This window comes from Hirundo rustica, chromosome 22, assembly GCF_015227805.2.
Source record: "Hirundo rustica isolate bHirRus1 chromosome 22, bHirRus1.pri.v3, whole genome shotgun sequence".
NCBI lineage: Eukaryota > Metazoa > Chordata > Aves > Passeriformes > Hirundinidae > Hirundo > Hirundo rustica.
The window spans coordinates 5083948-5103425 of record NC_053471.1 but is presented as its reverse complement, the minus strand read 5'-3'; the positions used below and the strand labels follow the sequence as shown (position 1 = coordinate 5103425).

The 19478-nt window shown below is 46.0% G+C and overlaps 1 long non-coding RNA gene across 1 annotated transcript in view; it reads right to left on the bottom strand.

The window, feature by feature from the left end:
* LOC120762261 (uncharacterized) overlaps positions 1 to 14524 on the bottom strand; it is a 32215-nt gene extending 17691 nt beyond the window's left edge. The window contains exon 1 of the long non-coding RNA XR_005703875.2: positions 14420 to 14524. This is a non-coding gene — a long non-coding RNA (uncharacterized LOC120762261). The remainder of the gene's footprint in view (positions 1 to 14419) is intronic.
* Between the last annotated feature and the right edge of the window lie 4954 nt (positions 14525 to 19478).

The following is a 19478-nucleotide window of genomic DNA, read 5'->3' as shown; positions in this document are numbered from 1 at the left end:
GTATTGACCTTTTCCCATTTCAAAAAATGCAAATAAGTCTGGAAAAGGCATGGAAAATGGAGGGGAGGCTTATAATAATTAATCTGACTGGGCAACACATTTTCTATAGAAATATTTTTAAATGGTTTAAAAAACTTTGAGAATTACGTGAAACAAAATAAAATTTTCATTAGCTTCCTTTGATTTCTAATACCTGATGTGATTGGGTCACATTTTCTTGAGGTTTTTTTTCCCCCTCTAACTTCAAAAGCCACAGAAACCCAGCTTTTTAAACACAAAACCAAGAGTCCTATGGCAGGAACCTAGAGGTGGGCTTGACAAAAACTCCCAAGTATCACAATGTTAAAAACCAAAGAGTTGGCAAAATACCTCAAATTTGAGGAGGTGAAGAAATATGAGTGGCACTAGACGGACTTGAACAGCTGTACATATTTCAGCCCAAGATTTTAAAATTTCTGTCAAAATATTGCAGTGAAAAACCAACATTCTCCATGGAAAGCAGCTATTTTCAGTGAAAATGCTATTTTATAAAAACTCTATTTTCCATTAAACACAGTTTTGACAGAAATTTTTCAACTATCCTTATTCAGTGTTATGCTCTGTAGTTGGAAATGTTAGCAGTTTTTAGGCTGTCTCTACAACTGCAAAGATTTATAGGAACTTGGCAAAGATAGAAAACACATACAAAAAAAATCTGATTTAAGACTCATCTCTGTCCTTCTATATGACACGCATCCCTGGAAATTATTTTACAGAAGTTTAATAAAATACAAGACAGTGACACAGCAATGCTACTTCAGAACTATTAATATTTTCCTGATTATTGTTCACCCCTAAAAATTACTGGCAAAGCATGTCTCCTCTATTAGCCCCGGATAATTCCTTTTTGGTTTAACAAACTACAGGGGCACTTTTCCCCTAGGCAGGTCCTGCTATCTCTGTCAGTGGGTTGATTTTGGGATTCTGCAGGTGGAGTTGTCCCCTCCTGCCCTTTGGGATTTGTGGACTGTGCAGAATTCCCTGCTGGAGTTACGCAGGACTCCCAGGCTGGCGGCTGCTCCCTGGGTGTATCACATTACAGCCCAGTCTGAATTAAAACTGGGGGGAAACAGGGAATCAGAGGGTGCAAAACAGGTATTGGAAAATCAGAAACCCACTATTGTAGAGGAGAAAGAAGCCCAGAGAATTTTGAGTATCATGTGATAAGCAGCACGGTTTAAAAGCTTTCCAAATTGTATTTACAGGGGTTTGGGGCTCTGCAGCCTCCTCACTGTGAGCTGAACTTTGGCCAAGCCAGCAAATCCTTGGGAACAGGATCCCAGCAGTGCCAAGGGGAAAGAGAAGCCAGAGCCATGACCTTCACAGGGCCCAGCCCTGGCCTCTGCCTGAGCCTGCAAGGGGACGAGGAACTGCAGAGTCTGGGGCACTCTCACACCATCCCACCCTTCCTGCTCCTGGGACACCTGTCCCACAGGAATAGTGTTGGGATAGCAGCTGGTGGAAATCAGTCTCTCCACTCAATCTGGGGCCGCATTCAGAGCTGCCATGAACCAGTGGAACACTGGGGTCACACCACATTACTGAAAACAGGACCTGGGGTTTGTTGCCATTGTTAAAAGATGTTTCTCTTGTCCTTCCTTCCTCTTCATCTTGCTCAGAATTCACAGAGTCACAGTCATCAGCAAAGGTCCCTGAGCTTGCATTCAGGGTTGTGGGACGAGAAGCAGTTTGTAAGAGCTTTTTAACCCACAATTACACACACAGCCCATCTGCACACAACAACCACAGTCAGGCACAGAACACCTCAGACCTAAAGGAATGAAAGAGCAAAAAAGAAAACCAAGCCTGAAGCAGATCCAAGAGAAGGAATCTTCCATACAACATCCACACCTGACTGACTAGAGAAAGAATGGGAATGCAGGGAGACAACAGGCTGTTTCCAAATCAGAGACATGTACACACGTACACTCTCAGAGTTTCTGCTAATTGTCTCTGTGGAACCCCTAAATATCCAAAATATCATGATAAATCCTTCCTTCCTGCAAGCCAGCATTCCCCAGCCCGTTCCATCTCTCACTTCCCCCACAAAAATGACAGACTGACTCTAAGCTCCCACCTGCATAAATCTCCTACAGACAACCACAAATATTTTAGCTATGCTGATTTATGGAGGCACAAGCAAGACTAAACCAGGAGATCTATCCTCCATGCACAGTGACTGATGGCTCGCTGCAAATCTTTCCATTTAAAGCACTGTCACTTTTGTAGTTCCATAGAGAGAGAGAGAAAAGAGGAATAAAATAGCCTGCAGTAATGCAACTTATGGCAGCTCCTGGGGAAAAAACCCCAAACATTTGTGCAACCTGATTTCTTCCAAGTTTTCCTGCATAAGATCCTTGCTACTACTTGAAGAAATTCTCTTTGAGAGAGGATGTGAAAACAGCTGTGAGACCACTCAAGTCCTCCTCCTCTCCCTCTCCTCATTCCATCTTCTAACTTTGACCACAGCAGCCCTGATTTACAGCCAATGGGAAGTTGACCAGTGTTCTGAGGCTGATGTTTTAGTATCCATGGATTGAAAGAATGAATGAAGATGGGGATTCCCTTCTCAAATTTAACTCTATCAGTAAACAAAACCAGGCTGCAGCTCCTGATTCCAAAGCCATTAACCGGAAAGGGTGGAAGAAGCTTTGGAGGCCACTAAGCCCCGGAAACTCCCCTTGACCTCGGGGAACACCCACCACAGATGGGATCAGCCTGACAAGAATGAGACCAGCACGGCTGAGTTTGCTCGTGGGAGATGAACAAACAAGACAAACTGTGCCCAACAAGAGCCCTGTCAGTGTCTGCCTTGGTGTCTCCACACTGGGTAACAGCCCCACAGAGGCAAGAGCTTGGAGAGGACACCAAGCCCATTTAGTTGTTTCAAGATTTGTGTTTTGCACAAGGACATCAACAGGGACAAGTGATGCTGCTGTAGCAACGCTTTACTGCTCCTCTGCTGAGCAGTTTCAAGAGCTGGGCTGGGAACTGAAGTCACAGAGCAAATCAAGAAGTTTCTGCATCCTGGCTCCACCAACACCACATTCCCAGCACTGATCCCTCCCGGGCACTTCCCTCGCACTGGGCTGAGGGGTGCTGAGGGTCCCAGTGTCACCTGTTGGCACAAAGAAGCCCTGGAGCAGCCGGGCTCTTGCTGCTCTGCTGTCTCTTAGTGGCAGCACTGTGGAGCAAAACCTCCGGGGCAGCTCTAAAATTCAACTCACTCACCAAACCTTGCTGGGCACGGGGCAACTGGGTTTTCACATGCCAGCTCCAGGAAAGAAAGAGGGATAAAGAGAGCAGCAGCAGGTACTTTATCTCTTTGGAATGCAGAGCAGGACAGGTATATCTGAACTGCAGTGGGGATTTCAGAGCATGGTACATTGTCTGCACAGTCATTATACAGAACCCTGGACTCAGTTTCCTCTCTAGGGTCTCTAAATAATTACTTCCTTTCTCTAGGCCTTAACTTCCTCAGTCAGTAAAATGGGGAAAATTAAATCCACTCTCCTTAGAAATACCTTTAACGAAAAACCTTTGTGCAGTAGCTAATTGGGCAATATCATTAATAAAGGAGAGGACCGGTTTCCAAGTACTTTGGGACATTCCCTTCCGTATCAGTGACAAAGTTATACAAGTTTTCCTTTAAGTTTCTCTTCCAATACTCGCTAATGAAACTTGAGAACACCTGTACTAACAGGAAACTTTGCCTTTTCTTGCTACAATTAAAAAAATGAAACAAAACTGTGGCAACATTCTGTACTTTTTTTTTTTAAACCAGCCTGTAAATCCAACTCAAAGATGGGAAAAGAAAATCCAGATTTGAGAAGAAAATTAAAAAACCTCAGAATTCAGTGACAGACACTCCAGTAAGGCCCAGGTGACTTTCCTGGACCTGAGGGTTCCCCTGAAGCTGTGCACACTGGGACAGCCCCATGTAAAAGCTGGACGTGGTTATGCAACTTGCAGCACCTTCAAACAGTACAACAAAAACCCAAAGAAAAGCCAGAGAACAGGGATAAAAAGATAAAAAGAACATTGGTAAACAACTGGGTAGAAACCACTCCTCTAAGAGTTTGTTTTTACAGATTATCCTCTTCAAGCTGCAGAAGGAGGCCAGGGAAAGCCTTTGTGATGCAGGCCCAGCACACTCCCTGTGCTCTGTGCACCTGAGCTCCAGTGCTCACGCTGGGTGCAGGAGAGCTCTACTCTGCATCCTGAGGCAGAAATGGTGGAATAAATGAGGGATCCATGGAGTCTTTGCAGTTCACAGGCTTGACCTACTTCAAAGGAGGACCAGGGAGGGCAGTGGCAGGTTCACGCTGTGAAGAAATTGTTGCTGCTCCAACCCACTATGGCAGATTGCAGGATGCTGCTGTGAGGTCACCTGAACAGATTCACTACAGAATTCAAAGACCCAGAGTGACCTATTTTACGTCTGATAATGAAATAAGATGCTGGGAATAATTTCCAGAGAAGTACCCGGTCAGTGCCTGCAGTGAAATGTCAGTGTAGTCAGCACAGCCCTCTCTAGTACTGCCTGACCTCAAATAAAAAAAAAATACAACCACGCTCACTTTTAACTCATTATTTGTTTACTTGACTTTTACATTTTGAGAGCCTTAGAAAGGACATGCAGTCAGAGACAAACCACACAAACGTCATCAGAATCGCTTTCTAATCTCAGACTCTTATAAGTCAAAATACCTCCTTAATGAGAACAGTTTAAACCAGAAATTAAACCAGGGGTGTCTTTATGCAGTTGAATAACTGATGAATGGTCATCTGAAAGAATTAAGAGGCAGGAATTTCAAACCTGAAGCAGTAATTTTTGCGCCAATATTGTTCCTTCTGACTACCCACCCCTGTACAAAAAAGGTGGTACATATTCATAGTCCACTACCAAACATTAGGACAAATTTTCCAAATGAGCTCAATCCCAGCTTAGGTACTTAAATGATGGCTGAATTTCCAAAAACACATGGGACAAGGTCATGGCTAAAATGGTGTTTTGCTTTCTTTTGGTCCATAGAGGATGGAGTTTTGGCAAAATCCAGAGGTTTCACTTCCACAGAAAAGAGGAACTTGTTTGCCACAGACCAGGAATTGGCACTTTCTGACTCTTTCTGCTCTTTACTGCTGTCCAAGGACTTGTTTTTCATAAAAGCTTCCTACTTGGAAAGCCAACAGAAGGCAACAGCTCAAAGGACAAGAAAGGGCCCCAGGAAAGGAGCTGCTTGTCCCTCTCCCCTGACATTCCCTAACAAACCAAACACAGACCGTCCCCTGTCCCGCTCTGACAGGGGAGAGCTTCAGAACACAAAACACGGAGCCCACAGATCACAATCCCCACCTCAGTCCTCCTTGTTTCCTCCCAAAGCTGCATGACCTCACTGCTCAGGCATTGATCCTGGATCTGTGCAGGGAATGGGTGGGAAGTGGCTGGATCCTGGATGAGTCGTTAGCACATTGTGCTCATACTGCAATTCTTCCAGCATCCAATATTTTTGGTTTTGCCTTGAAAACCAGCACAAGGGATAGAGAGGCTGGGAACAGGGGTTTTTTTTGTGCAGAGGAGAAGAAAATGCATTTCAAAGTGAGCAAGAAAGCTGCCTCTCCAAACACCGAGAGGGAAGGCTCAGGAAACCAAGCCCGTGCAGAGCTTTGCACATATGAAAACATTCTCCCAAAGTGAGGGAATCGGTAACTTTGCAGCCTGGATTTTTCCCTCTGCACAGGGACCAAGGACACTGCTGATGTGCTGCAGGTGCCTGGCATGCCAGGAGGGATGGATTTGTTGGATATGAGCTGAGGATGCCTCTGCCAGCTCCTCTCGCCGCAGGTTGCAGGATTGATGTTATAACAGGCAGACTTCAAAACTGCAAAGAACATTCCTTTAAACATGAGGGTCAGATGGTTCTGATCAAAAGAAAATAAATCAGAAAAGCAAACAAAAGCATTCAGGAGGACAAGTTTCACCATGAAAGGCAAGAGGGTCTTTTTTCCTTGCCTGTTATCGCCCTTATCATCCTGAAAATAATGATTTGGGAAGCAGATTTCAATATATGCCATGAAAAAAATCAGTGGCCAGCCTGGAGGGAGGGGTGAACTACTCTGGATGGTCTAACCAATGAAATGATTTAATAACATCAGCTAGTACAGCTCACTCATAACTTTCATAAGCTTTCACACTGTATTTTACTCACTTGAGAATTCTTGACAGCTGTTAAAATGCTTTCCAGGCACTCAATTAGGGCAGAGGAATGGTGCAATTCCAAAAATTATTTTCAGAATTTGTCAGAAAATTGAGTAAATGATAGTGACTTTTTTTTTTTTTTCTCCTTTCTTTCTTTCCTTCAAAGAAAAAGGTATGATAGCTGACATTCAAATATTTCTGGAGGAGCACATACTAAGGAAGTATTTGCACGTGGCAAACAGGCTGAAATCTGGGTAGGAACAAATCCACACCAGTTCATAGGGCTGAGGAAATCACTTCTCCAGACAGTCACAGACAATCAGGAAGGTCTGTTGTAGGTTTTATTTTTGGCTTGGTTAAATGTGATACAGAAGATTATTAGATACACTGCAGGGAGATAAAGCAGCATAGAACAGAGGCAAGATCTGGGCTATTTAATGAAACACCTTCTGGTAACAATTCAGCTCTGTAAGAGGTCTGGATCCTGCAAACCTTGCCAGGCTGAGCAGAGGGTCTGACAGCAGAGTGGTGGTTGTATTTTTTTTTGAGGAGTTCATCTGAGTACAAACCTCCTCCCATCTCTGAATGAGCAGGAGGACACACTACACCAAAACCTACACCAAAACCTGGACAAAGCAGGGCCCAGCTCTGTCCTGCTCCTCAGGCTGTTTGTGACTCGGCTCAAACCTGACTGTCCCCCAGACCTGCTCAGCACAACCAATACCTGGCACCAGGCACATGGCCTGGGCTTGAAAACTATCAAAAAAGGATAGTTTGGGCAAAATGGGATGTGCCCAGCCTTGTACAGAAATTTGGAAGTAACCATGCTCCACCCAGGACAAGGTAATGCTGCGTGTGATCTGCATTTCTCTTACTCATTTGGCTTCAGGATTTTTTGCAGGACAAGAACTTCCCACAAAGGGGAAAAGAAAGCTCCTGAGCTCAGTTTGTTGCTGACACCAGCTGTTTCTTGCAAAATTTGTCAGGTCTCCCCATTTTCTGCATATAAAGTAGGTTTAAACCATGGTTTCAGATGCACTGGAAGAGCAAGATGAGCACACAGAAGTGAGCTGAAGTAGGTAAAATGCTTCAAAATCCCTCAGCTGCAGACACCAAAGCAAATATTCATCATGTTAAAACAATGCTAGTGTTCAGAAAGCTTTCTTCCATTATAACTGGGAAATTCACACACCCAGAGCACACACTGCCCCTCTTCTTGAACCAAATTAATTTGGTACTACTGCAGTCACAGAGCCTGACATGGTGCTAACATCCCAGTTCATCCCAGTTCCTGGTGTGTGTGCTGTGATCACCAGGACAAGTGCAGGACAGGCCAAGTGCAGAGAGCTGTGAGTGCCAGGAACAGCGAGGGAACAAGGGCTGGGAAATGGGAATGCATCACTGCCCCGTGCAGACAGAGCTGCTGAAGCAGGGCAGGAGAACCCAGCAAAGATCTCCCTGTGATCTCGGTGCCCCTGCACAGATCCTCATCCCACTAAAGCTCATGGAGCTGGATGGAGCAGCTCCCGTGCTCGTCCAGTGGGACACGGAACAAAAGGCTGGAGCAAAATGATCCCAGATGGAAGTTGCTGGTGCAGTTTGTGGGGTGAACTCATCTGGTTTCTAACATCACAGCTACTCTGAGTGGCCAAGACAGCAAGTGTCACAGTGAAATGGGAAAAGGGGCATTCTGCAGGAAGACTGAAGAGATCTGAAGCCCAGTTAGATGTTTTCAAAGGCTGGGCAGAGTGGCAGATGCCTGTCCGGTAATTCCTCCTGCCTTCATCTTCTGAGCTGTTCAGTGGCTGTGACTAATATCAGTCCTCCCACTTCTCCAGCCTAGTCATTTCAGCTGATATTTTAGAGTGTACCACACTGTGCTGACATGCCTCCACCCTCTGCGAGCTTTCCTGTTCTAGAGAGAGACACAGAGAGAATGACTCATGCAGCTCTCCTACTATTCGAGCCTTTTAAGCAAATTCAAAGGAAAGTTTTAAAGGTGCTCTCTTGATTTGGGAATGCCTGGGTGGGGTTTTCTTTTCCTGCGTGCGTTTGTTTTGTCAAATTACATGTAATTTTCCAACCTCTATGATGCTGAGACGTTTTAATAATTCATGAACCTTCCTGACACCATCAAACTGCAATTTGGAAATGTCATAGGTACCCACTGGTACAGGCATTTGTGAATGCTACAGGAAAGGAAATGGAAAAGAAGAAGGATGGTAGAATTAGGTTGCTAAATGCCATGTCTGGCTTGTGCTCTGTTTGACAGCCATAATTAAGAGCTGAGGTGGTAGAAAGGGGAAAGTGAAAAACCTGAAAGGAAACGGTATAAAAAAACCCTGATACTGATGCTAATTGGTAACTTTGGAACATTCTGAGGAAAAAGAAACACTGGAGATTGTTATTTAACTTGCAGAACATTTATGCCACTTCTAAATGCAAAGTATTTTATCACCAAATCTGGGGGCTTTGGGAGTGACCTAATTGTGGTCTTCCAGTACTTGAAGAGGTACAACAGCAATTAATCCTGACTGCAATATGAGCAAAGAAACAATAAACCAGCAGGAAATAAGGACTTGAAATTACCTTTGTGGGTTTCACCAAACTTGAGCTGTTTTGAAGGGTCAGGCTGTAATTCAAATCCTCATAAGGACACCGCAGGTCCTGCTTACAGCTTCACCCAAACACAGCTGATCATGATGGCAACGGGATCGTACAAAAAAGTGGGATCATCACAAGGCAAGTCCTTATCCAGGGCTGGTGCGCGCAGCCAGTGACTTGCCATGGTCATGTCACCACGAGGGACACTTTGTTTCTTTGTAATGTAAAAGTGTAACTCCATTAAACCAGGGAGGGACACTCCACACTCTCACTGGGAGTCTGTTCCAGTGCTGCTGAAGAAGTTCTGCCTCATGCCCAGGTGGAACTCTCTGCGCTCAGTCCCTGCCCGCGGCTCTGGTGCCATTGCTGGGTCCCGGAGCAGAGCCTGGCCCTGCTCTGCCCCTCCCCGCACACAGGGACACCAGATGTGCCTGACGGGGCTGGGCAGAGGGGCAGAGTCACTAGCTGTCCCGCCGGGAACGCGGTGCCTGAGGGCACAACCGGGATCGGTCCCGGCGCCGCCGGCAGCTCCCGGCCCCGCTCCGCTGAGGGGCCCGCACGCGCCCGCGCCCCCTGGCGGCTGCTGCCCGCCCCGTCGGGGCTCCCGGGACACGGACCCGGCCCCGGGACACGGAACCCGGCCCCGGGACACGGAACCCGGCCCCGGGACACGGAACCCGGCCCCGGGACACGGAACCCGGCCCCGGGACACGGAACCCGGCCCCGGGACACGGAACCCGGCCCCGGGACACGGAACCCGGCCCCGGGACACGGAACCCGGCCCCGGGACACGGAACCCGGCCCCGGGCATGGAACCGGCCCGGGACACGGAACCCGGCCACGGCCACGGAACCCGGCCCCGGGACACGGAACCCGGCCCCGGGACACGGAACCCGGCCCCTGAAGCGGCCCGAGGGGTGGAACCGGCCTGGGAATGCCCCGGGGCAGCGGCCGAGCAGCAGCTGCCGCCTCCCCCGGGAAGAGCCGCCGTCGGGAGCGCTCCCTCCCTCCGGCTGGAGCTCTCCATCCCTCCAACCCCTCTGGCCGGGAGCCCTGCATCCATCCCGCTGGAACCCTCCATCCCTCCCCCTGGAGCTCTCCATCCTTCAATCCCTCTGGCCGGGAGCCCTGCATCCCTCCCGCTGGAGCTCTCCATCCCTCCGGCGCTCCCTCCCCCGGCCCGCAGCTGCCAGGGTGGATCCCCCGGTGTTATTTTACAGCCGTCGGGTCCAACCTGCGCATTCTGCCTCATTCAACCCTCCCGAGCCCCGCACCGCGCCCCTGCCCGCTGTGAGCCAAGCGGGTGCGGGAAAGACGGCTCAGTGTGTCCAGGGTAGGGCAAAAACCCTGAGCAAAACCCTTGAGTCACGACTTGAGCACAGAAGTGGGGATGAGACTAAGGCTCTTCTGAGGATGCAGAATAAACTTCCCCCAAACCTCTTCACAGTTACGGCGGGTGAAACACTGGGAAAACCTTTCCGATTCATTCACCGCCCCAGTCCCTTTGACGGGGTAAATTTTGCCATCCCACGGCCAGGCTAAGCCATGAACACGCTCGTCCTCCCAGTTCCGTGTCGGCAGCGCCCAGGAGCAGCGTCTGTCCCAGTGGGACTCCGAGCCGACATATGTCAGTGACTCACCCAGGCGCCTGCCGGATCATTAGACCATGAATACTTCTTAAAAAAAAAAAAAAAAAGCCCAATAGCAGCTTCTGGAAAATAAAATAAAATAAAGGGACACCAACAAACAGCATCAACACTGCCAGCCAGCTCAACCCCCCTCACAGCCGGACTGTTTGTCTGACCTGGGAGGCAGCATTTTATCACTTAGAGATTGCAAGTTCGATTGCAAAGCTTAGGCTGATGGCTGGCTGGATAATTTGTCTCTCAGCTCCCAGAGAAATGATGGAAGTCAATTTGACAGCTGTGAGGCTCCCTAAGGATTCCAGACCCAAAGTGCACGGAGCAGTGACAGACACGCCGATGTGCTGAATATCAATGAAGCTCTGCCTGGGAATAATGCTGAGGCAATACAAATTGCACATGCTCAGCTGGAAGGTTATCACTATCATTAGAGTTATTAATTATTGTTATTATTATTTCTATTATTAAGATGTAACAGAAGCCAGAAGCTCCTGGTGGCCTTGTAGAAAGCAGATGAGTTCCCAGCTCTGACCAATCCGCTACTCTCCAGGTCAAGCATGCTGCACATGGATGGAATCACAGAATTACTGAGGTTGGAAAAGACCCCCGAGATCATCGAGCCCAGCCTTTGACTGACCCTCACCTCATCCCCAGCCCAGAGCCCTCAGTGCCATGTCCAGGCCTTCCTTGGACACCTCCAGGGATGGGGACTCCAAACCTCCCTGAGCAGCTCCTTCTGAGGCCTGACCACCCTTTCCATGGAGAAATTCCTCCTGATGTCCAACCTGAACTGCCCCTAGCACAGCTTGAGGCTGTTTCCCCCTGTCCTGTCCTTTTCTCCCTGGGAGCAGAGCCTGACCCCTGCCTGCCTGCACCCTCCTGTCAGGGAGTTGTGGTGTGCAAGGAAGTGGAGCTACAGAGGGTTAAGAAGATCCTGCACCAGAAACAGCCACAGAGCTTTCCACTGCTTGGAGAAGCAACAATCCTGGGGTCAGGGAAGAAATAGACTCATTTGGACCCAATTTTCCAGGGAGTGGAAACTCCTCTGCCTTCTCTTGTCACAGGGCAGGGAGCAGCTCCATGGATCTGGGAGCGATCAGGCAGGATGCACAGCCAGGAAAGTCAGAACCAAGGGGCAAGGACAGAAGTGCTCACGGTTCTGGTGTGTGTTAAACCAGCAACACAGACCCGCTGAGCTGGGAACTGCAGAATTTGGCCATCAATACCTATCAATCTGCACTTTATAAGCATCAAATAATACCACTCAAGCTCCTATCTCTCAGTTCTGGGATGGGTGGCAATAAAACTGAACATCCTTTGCTGTCACTTGCAAACACAGGTGTTCTCATGTGAAAGCCAATTTATTGCTTATTCTGAGTTCTCTGGCTCCCTTGGCAAGCCTTGGGCAGTTGGCTTAAAGATCTTTAAATCTGAAGTCAAATGCAGCTTTTAAAAAAAAAAAAAAAAAAAAAGGAAAGGAAAAGAACCCCCACCTCTAAGCAAAATGGCCTTTGTGCTCATATTCAAAACCATCCTTTTTTGCCATTTGGAGGAAGAGGGATCAATTAAAGCAATATACTATAACCTGCTTACATAGCAAATTTATTCCCGAAAAACAGATTTACAAGGGAAACTCAGCTCAGTGGCAACACCATCAATTCAGTCTGAAGCAGCACGATTGTTTGGCTAAAACTATGGCAACTGCACAGACACTAACATGCAATCCTGCTTTATTAAATCAAACCTCCAGTGAATCTGTTATCACCATAGTAACACTTAGTTATTACATGGAAACATGTGGAACTACAGTTGGATATTAGCATCTGGTTAGCATCTGCACAGTCTCTTATTCACATTACTAAAATTATAATCCAGGCAGTGAAAAACTTAAGTAAAACTCTAGCTTTAAAGCCAAGTCCTGGTCTCAGGTGCATTATATTTAATGTACAGGTCTATGGTACATTCCGAAATCTGGGTTTATAATTAGGGGCTTGGGGTGGTATTTAGAGGTTAGTTTATGTATCTCCTAGGATGTAAATGCACATAGTGTTGGTTGTAATAACATCCAGGCAAAAAATTGCAAAACCATACGATAATTGCAACTGACCTTCCCCTGAGCGCTCTCCCAAGCAGGTTTGCAGGGCCTGCTTTGAGCGTTCCCAAGCACTGAGCGCTTCCAAGCAGAGCTTGTTTGAGTCTTATTTATTTTAAGCCACCTGCCACAACATTTTTCCTGTCTTCTTCCTCCCACATAAAGTGTGGCACTTTGTATTCAGGCCAGGGCCATTTTGTGAATAAAGCTCAGAATTTTGCAGGCTGAGGGAAGGGGTTGGTTTAAGGCCCAGAGATCTACACGCGGTGGGGATGAGAAGCGGCTGAGTTGTATCACTAGAAAGAGAAATTCCTGGGCTAAAAAAGGAATAAAAAAGGAAAACTAGTGGTTTTCTTCTGGGCTAATAATAGGTTGTGATATAATTTTTTCCCCCTCTGCCACTGAAGCCCACATACATCGACTCTCAGTAATCAAGTTTCTAGATTTATAGAGAGAAGGTGGAAACCAGTAAATATTCTCTGTTATTGAAACATAATTTCTCATTCTTCAGGCTGTAGCAAATAGAAAATACAAGCTGGAACAAAGTGCTGCACACTATTCAGAATGTGCCTCTCCTTGCCTGAGCAAAGTTTGTCATGCCAAAGGAAGGAATGGTTTCAAGCACAGTCACATTTCAAGGAAGTCAGTAAATTGAGACATGCATATTCATGACGAGTCTCTAACTGCTACCATGGAAAGTTTGATGGAGGTTTTGGGTGACAAAAAGACAGAAGAATACTTGAATCCATGAAATATAGAACTTCCTGATCTTTCTAAGTGTCCTCTTACTGACACAGCCTACAAAACACCCACATAGCCCAAAGTGCTGTGGCAGCCCCAGAGAGCTCAAAGGGGACTTGCAGGTTCACAGGTGACCAACCCAGAGAGCCCCTTCAAGGGCAATTCCTCCTCTTTCCTCCCCAACCCAGGTGGAGCAGCTCCCTCAGTCATTAATTAATTAGTGCCAGTGGAGCAGAGACTCTCCCCAGCTGGGTGAAACCAGGCAGGCTTGGTGGAAACCATTTGGGGGAGGTCTAAACTACAGCACTACCAGAGCAGAACAATGCTGGCACTATTTGGGGATGAGGTTAACATTTCTGGGTTTTACATGCAGTTACTTTCTTCAGTCTACAATAAAAAGCACTATCTTGGCTCAAAGTACAGCCAGAAACTGGAATTTGGAGCAACAGGCCCTCCAAGAGCCAGGTGCAGGCACAGAGCTGCACCCATTGCACCCTGCGACTGTATTTTGGTCAAATAAAGGCGCCAATGCACAATTCAACAGCAGCACAACACACACAACCACTAAGAGAAGGCAACAGAAATAACAGGGATTAAATTAAATCTGAGACAGGGATTAAATTTAAAGCTGCAGCTCTTTTTGTGCTTTTAGTCACATGTCAGGCTCATAGAAGCTTTTAATCTTTTAATATAAGTTTTATAACTCCATCCTGATTCCCACATAAAGCAACAGGCTACAGACAGTTAAAGACATGATCCTTCTCTGGCTAAGAGCTTTGAGATCCCCAAAGTTGCAGCAGTAAGAAGCAGCTAAGAACAGTTGCACCAGTGAGAAATCCTTGTGAAACTTGAGGCACACAAACTGTGCAGGGAGAGCACAGGGAACCCCCAGAGCTGCTCCTGCCTCCATGGCAAAGCTCAGGCGCTCTCTGTTCCCCGGGTGTCCTCAGCACAGCCCTCACACAGTGGCCACTTTCAAGTTGCTTCTTGTTTGCCCTCCTTTTTTTTTTCCTTTTTAAAGAGTGAAAGAAGCCCAACGAGGACCCACACGGAGCAACTGCAGGTCTGAAAGTCAAAAGTAAAAACGTACTTGGTACATACCCCTGCTAAGGCAGAAGCAACACCACAGCAGGACCGATGCTCCTTTGGCTCTGATCTTTGGTGCTCCCTTCCCCACTATTCAGTTCACCTTCCAAGAGAACCTGCTGCTTCCAAATGGCAGTTTCGTAAGCACCTGTGAGAGAACTTAATTGGAACTAATTATCTGTTGGTTGTCTGGGGCCTGAGGAGTCACAGCAATTACTTCAGTCAAGAAACAACCTGGGGGAGGGCCCTGCTTCTCTTCAGAAAAATGAACTAAGCTACTCCCTGAAGGAAAGTTCTTAAAGAGATGGAACCTGTCAAATGCGAGTTAAATACAAGTCAGTGAAATCACACCAACCCATGATTTACTATTGCCATTAATAAACGCATCTCCAACAGGAATCTGCATATGCTCATCAAAGAGAGGTTTATTCCTGTCAGTTTTGATGTGATTACAGAATTGTTTGTTATCAAGGCAGACACTGACATGAGGATATATAAACAGAGGGAAAAGAATGATGAGCAACCCGGCATATTTGGGCAGTGGTCTAATTGGGACTTATTTACGTCCACAGAGAAAAAAAGAACGGCAGAAGTGAGCAGTTAAAGGAGGAAGGAAGCTTAGCAGAAAAGGCTGTGAGTTGGAAGAAACCAACGAGCAAGCCTAAAACAGAAAGAATTCAATGAAATCTGCAGAAAATTCTCTGGTGATTTATAACTGTACAGTCCTCATTCTATGAAATAATGATAACTGAAATTACGTCCTCTTTCAACACTACAGGACATTTCCTTTGTGATGGAGATGAGACCCATAAGAGTCCCAGTGAAATATTACAGTGTTGGCCGAGAGAGAGCAACAGCAACTCTGCAATATCTGTTTGCCTGTGTAGCACAGGTGCATTTTAACCAAGTCTCCCAGGAGGTTTGCCTAAGGCCAGACTGTTGCTGTAGAAAATGACTAGAAAAGAAATATGTTTAAGTCAAAGCAAAGGTAAATTTGGCTGGACTGCTGCCTAATGGGAGGAAGAAGGAATAACACAACTCTTTAAAAGCAGCTCTCCAGTGGTTAGATTTCCCTGCAGCACATGTGCTTGGGAAGATGCAAGCCAGGTATTTACTTTCAATTCTGTTGAGCTGCAAAAACAAAAAGAAGATGGTCCTCCTGGAAGCATAAATAACAAATTAAGGACAAAACAAGAAAATTTACAGAGCATTTTTAAGAGCAGCCAAGGTGGAGGCTGTAAATGATATCAAGATGCATTAATGCAGTATTTACACACCCTTAAACCAATTTAGCTCTGACTTCAGTGACTGTGGAATCAAGCAAAAGGTGACCAGAGAAGGAGACAATGATGGTATTCAGTGATGGGAAAAAATATACCAGTGAAAGTACTAAAACTTGATAAAAATTGTGGCTACATTTTTAGGGCAAGGCTTGTTTTGGTGGAGAGTCCCTGTGTCAGTGTTGGTCATGGCTGGATGACAATAGGCAAGATTCTCTTCATGTCCAAAATATTACTAAATTTTCTCAGAAGTCAGCAGCATCTCTGACAGCAGCTCTGGATGGTTCATGAGCTCTGTCTTCCATCACATGATGTGGAGAAAGAAGAGGGTCTCACCTTCCCTCTTCCCCTCCTGGGGAAAGTGGTTCTCCACCAGCCAACTCTCCAGAAAACTTGGATTTTGCAGGTAGCTGGGAGAATCTTGCTGGATAAGACCCTACATGCTTGAAATCAAAACGCACGTCTGTGTTTCATGGTCGGCTGCATCCGTAAAATTTTTTATCATGTCTCTGTCTGTTGGGTAATCTCCATTAAACTCGATAAAAACTTTTGATAAAATCCACACTGAGAGCAAAGAACAATGAGGAGGAGGAGAAGAGGCCAATTTTAACAGCTTCTATATGACTTTCCATAAAATCCATGGTTTTCCTTTCTGCATAATTTACACAAAGACCTTGAAGATGATAAATCAGGGGAGAGGGCATAAAAGTTTATTTGCATAAAATGGAAACAGAAAAAAAAAAAAAATAGAACTACACAGAATACATTATATTCTACTCCAAGGAAAGTCACAGACCTGTTTCTATAAGCTTGGGAAGGAAGCCAAAAAGACTGGAAATAACACAGAAAGCTTTAAGCAATTGATCTTACTGGGAGGTTGCACTGGTACCTTTTATCCTCCTGGTATCCAGATGTTTCAGAAAATACCCAAAAGTGGAACACTTGTAGGATTCTGGGGAGTAAATTGGAGAATCATTCCCTTCTCCCCCTCATGGGCTCTCCCTGGCTCCAGTGTGGGTTCCTGGGCCCTGCAGGCACCTGCCCCAGGGGCTGTCTGTGCCCTTCCCAAAGGCTGGGATGGAGCTGGCAGCTGGAAGGAGCATCCTGAGGGAGAACTGGGAGTTCTGGGGGACACAGGTTATGGCAGGGGGGGTTCAGAGAAGGGGAAGGAGAACATTTCCCAATCTGCCCCGTTAATTCTGTGATATTCCCTTTAATACCTTGATACACCTTCGAATTCAGAGCTCCTGGAAATGGCAGAACTCCAGTGAGGGCTGAGCTCTTGCCTTTACAGAGTTAAACCCGGGGCTGCAACTCCATGCACAGCATCTCTGTGCCATGGGAAATGCATCTGCAGTGCCCCCAGCACTGCAGCCCCCACTCTGGAAGGCTTTACAGAACACCCCAAGATATCACTTAACTACAACTTCTGGGAGGTCAGAGGGACTCTCCCCAATTAACCACAGCCTGATGCGCCTTCCCGAGATGGATTTCAAGGAAGGAAAATCCTCTGACAACCCCCACCCCCTGCCAACATGAAAACTGGAGCATGCCTCTTTAAAACTAGCCTATTTAGGCCACAGATGCTAAATGAATTCAGCAGACAGACGGAGTAATGGAATGTCAGTGTTCCAGTCTGCTGCCTTGAAGCAATAGGAGTTTTTTATTATTAATTTCTCCTCTCATTTTCCAATGCTGCCTCTGGGCTCCATGCTTTAGATGCAGTATTCTTGTCAGTCTCGCTAACCCAATTTGGATATAATTAAATTTTAAAATATTAAAGGGATTATAAATACTTCCCACCCCACTTCCCCCGCCCCATTCCCTTTTATGCTGTCCCTCTAAAACTGCTGAATTTTGCTTCAGGACTTAAAATGCTGTACTGCAGAATCTGATTTGTTACTCCAGTTTCCTTTGCAAAGGCTGGAGAATATCTGAAGGGAAAAAGCCCAGAGTTAATTCCAGTAAAAGGTGCCCAGGAGCTTTATGAGATAAAGAGCTCTCTGCCACCCTGACATCTTGGAACTTGGTCTCGCTCCCACTTAAATTAATGTTAAGGCTCTCAAGTTCTTAGAATGGAAGAATTTTTGAGTCACATAGAAATTCTCATAATGACCCAAAACGAGGATGGAGTTCATCACAGAATCACTGAGGTGGGGATTTCCTGGCCCAACACCCTGCTCAGGCAGGGTCAGGACTTTGCTGAGTGCCATGTCCAGTTGGATTTTGGATGTATCCAAGGATGGAGACTCCACAGTGTGCCTGAAAAACTGGTTCCAGTGTTTGACCACCCTGCAGTAAAAAGCTGCATTTAACTAGGTGTGGTGAACTTTGGCATTTAGTGATGATGACAACATTTTCAAGCTGGCTTAGCACCTACACCAAGAAGCAGAATCCAAACCTTTTCTTTTTAACATCTGTGAGAAGCATGCAGATTTTCCAAAGTTCAAAACCGAGGATCTCTCGTTGAGAAATGCATGTAATATCCCCTTGTTATACCCTGCTGTGAGAATAACACCATTTCCCCATTTCCCTCCTGCTAATGGGTGAAGGCTGGAGCTTCTGGTTGCTGAAATCTGGACACTTACAGAGGATTATTGATTTTTGTGACTAGGAAGAACAGTATCTCTTTTGAAGCCCATCTCAGATATTAACATCAGGTATTTTCTTCTTTTTATATGCCCCAGAAATAGATTATAAAGGTTTGTATTTATTAGTCCTGAAATGGCAGCTGAATTATTCTGGTTAGATGCCTCCAGCCCTGGCTGTTTGGATCTTTAAAAGGCAATTTTCCAGGTTTAGGAAGACAAAAATCCCATCACGAATCTCACAGTAGATGAAGGTTTCCTAACTCGTGCTGCCTTTATTTTAAAGCTCCATCTGGAATAGAGCCTACAAAAGAGAAGATGAGGCCATTACCAACTCATCTCTGCCATCTTTGTCCCACATTTCCAGCTTGAAAGGATTCTCTTTAGCTTCAGATCTTTCGGGGTCACCAGTGCTTTGTTTCAACAACTGTACTCCAGACCTCAGGGAGACTCAACCAGTCCGTTTTGTTTATGGCTTCTATTTCCTGTATATTCTTCCCACTGATTGTGTTTCCCAGTTCACTCCACGTCTCAGATGGAAAATCAAAAGTTGGGGGAAACAAAGGGAATCCAGTGTGTCACACATATCATGCGTGACGAGCAGAGCTTAGCCAGAGCACGAGATTGGCTGCTGAGGAGCTTGGACTTGCTTTTTCCTGGGAAGGAGTCAGCAGAATCCAATCAAACCCACGTTTGCCTTGTGATTTCGATGCAAAACCCTGATGCTGTTTGAGGAAAAAACCCCAAACAGCAAATAAACAAGGTCAGTAGACAACTTCAAAGACTCTGGGGATGCATTAAAAAGGGCAGATTTGTGGGTTTTCATATCCAGAAAATGAAGTTTTAGAACTTACGGAAATAGAAGTTGTGGAAATAATTTTATGCTGAACATGGACAGGGCATAGTGACCTGGGTGCTTCAGTTGAGATATCAGTCAAAATGTCCCTGGGGACTGATACATGGAAAGATGTGTACAGGATAGTTTTATCTGACCCTGAGTTACAGTGAATGACAGCTTGTATTTTATATTGGAGCAAGACCTATTTGGCTTTTTTCCCTGTTTTACAATATTGAGGGAAGTAGTTTGTTTTGGGCACCAGAACTCAGAAGAAGATAGTTCTGATCCTTATTCAAACAAAATCAGAAGTTGGACAAGTAACATTATTCTGTGCTGCTGGAAAAGCCAGACAGTGATTTCCACCCTGT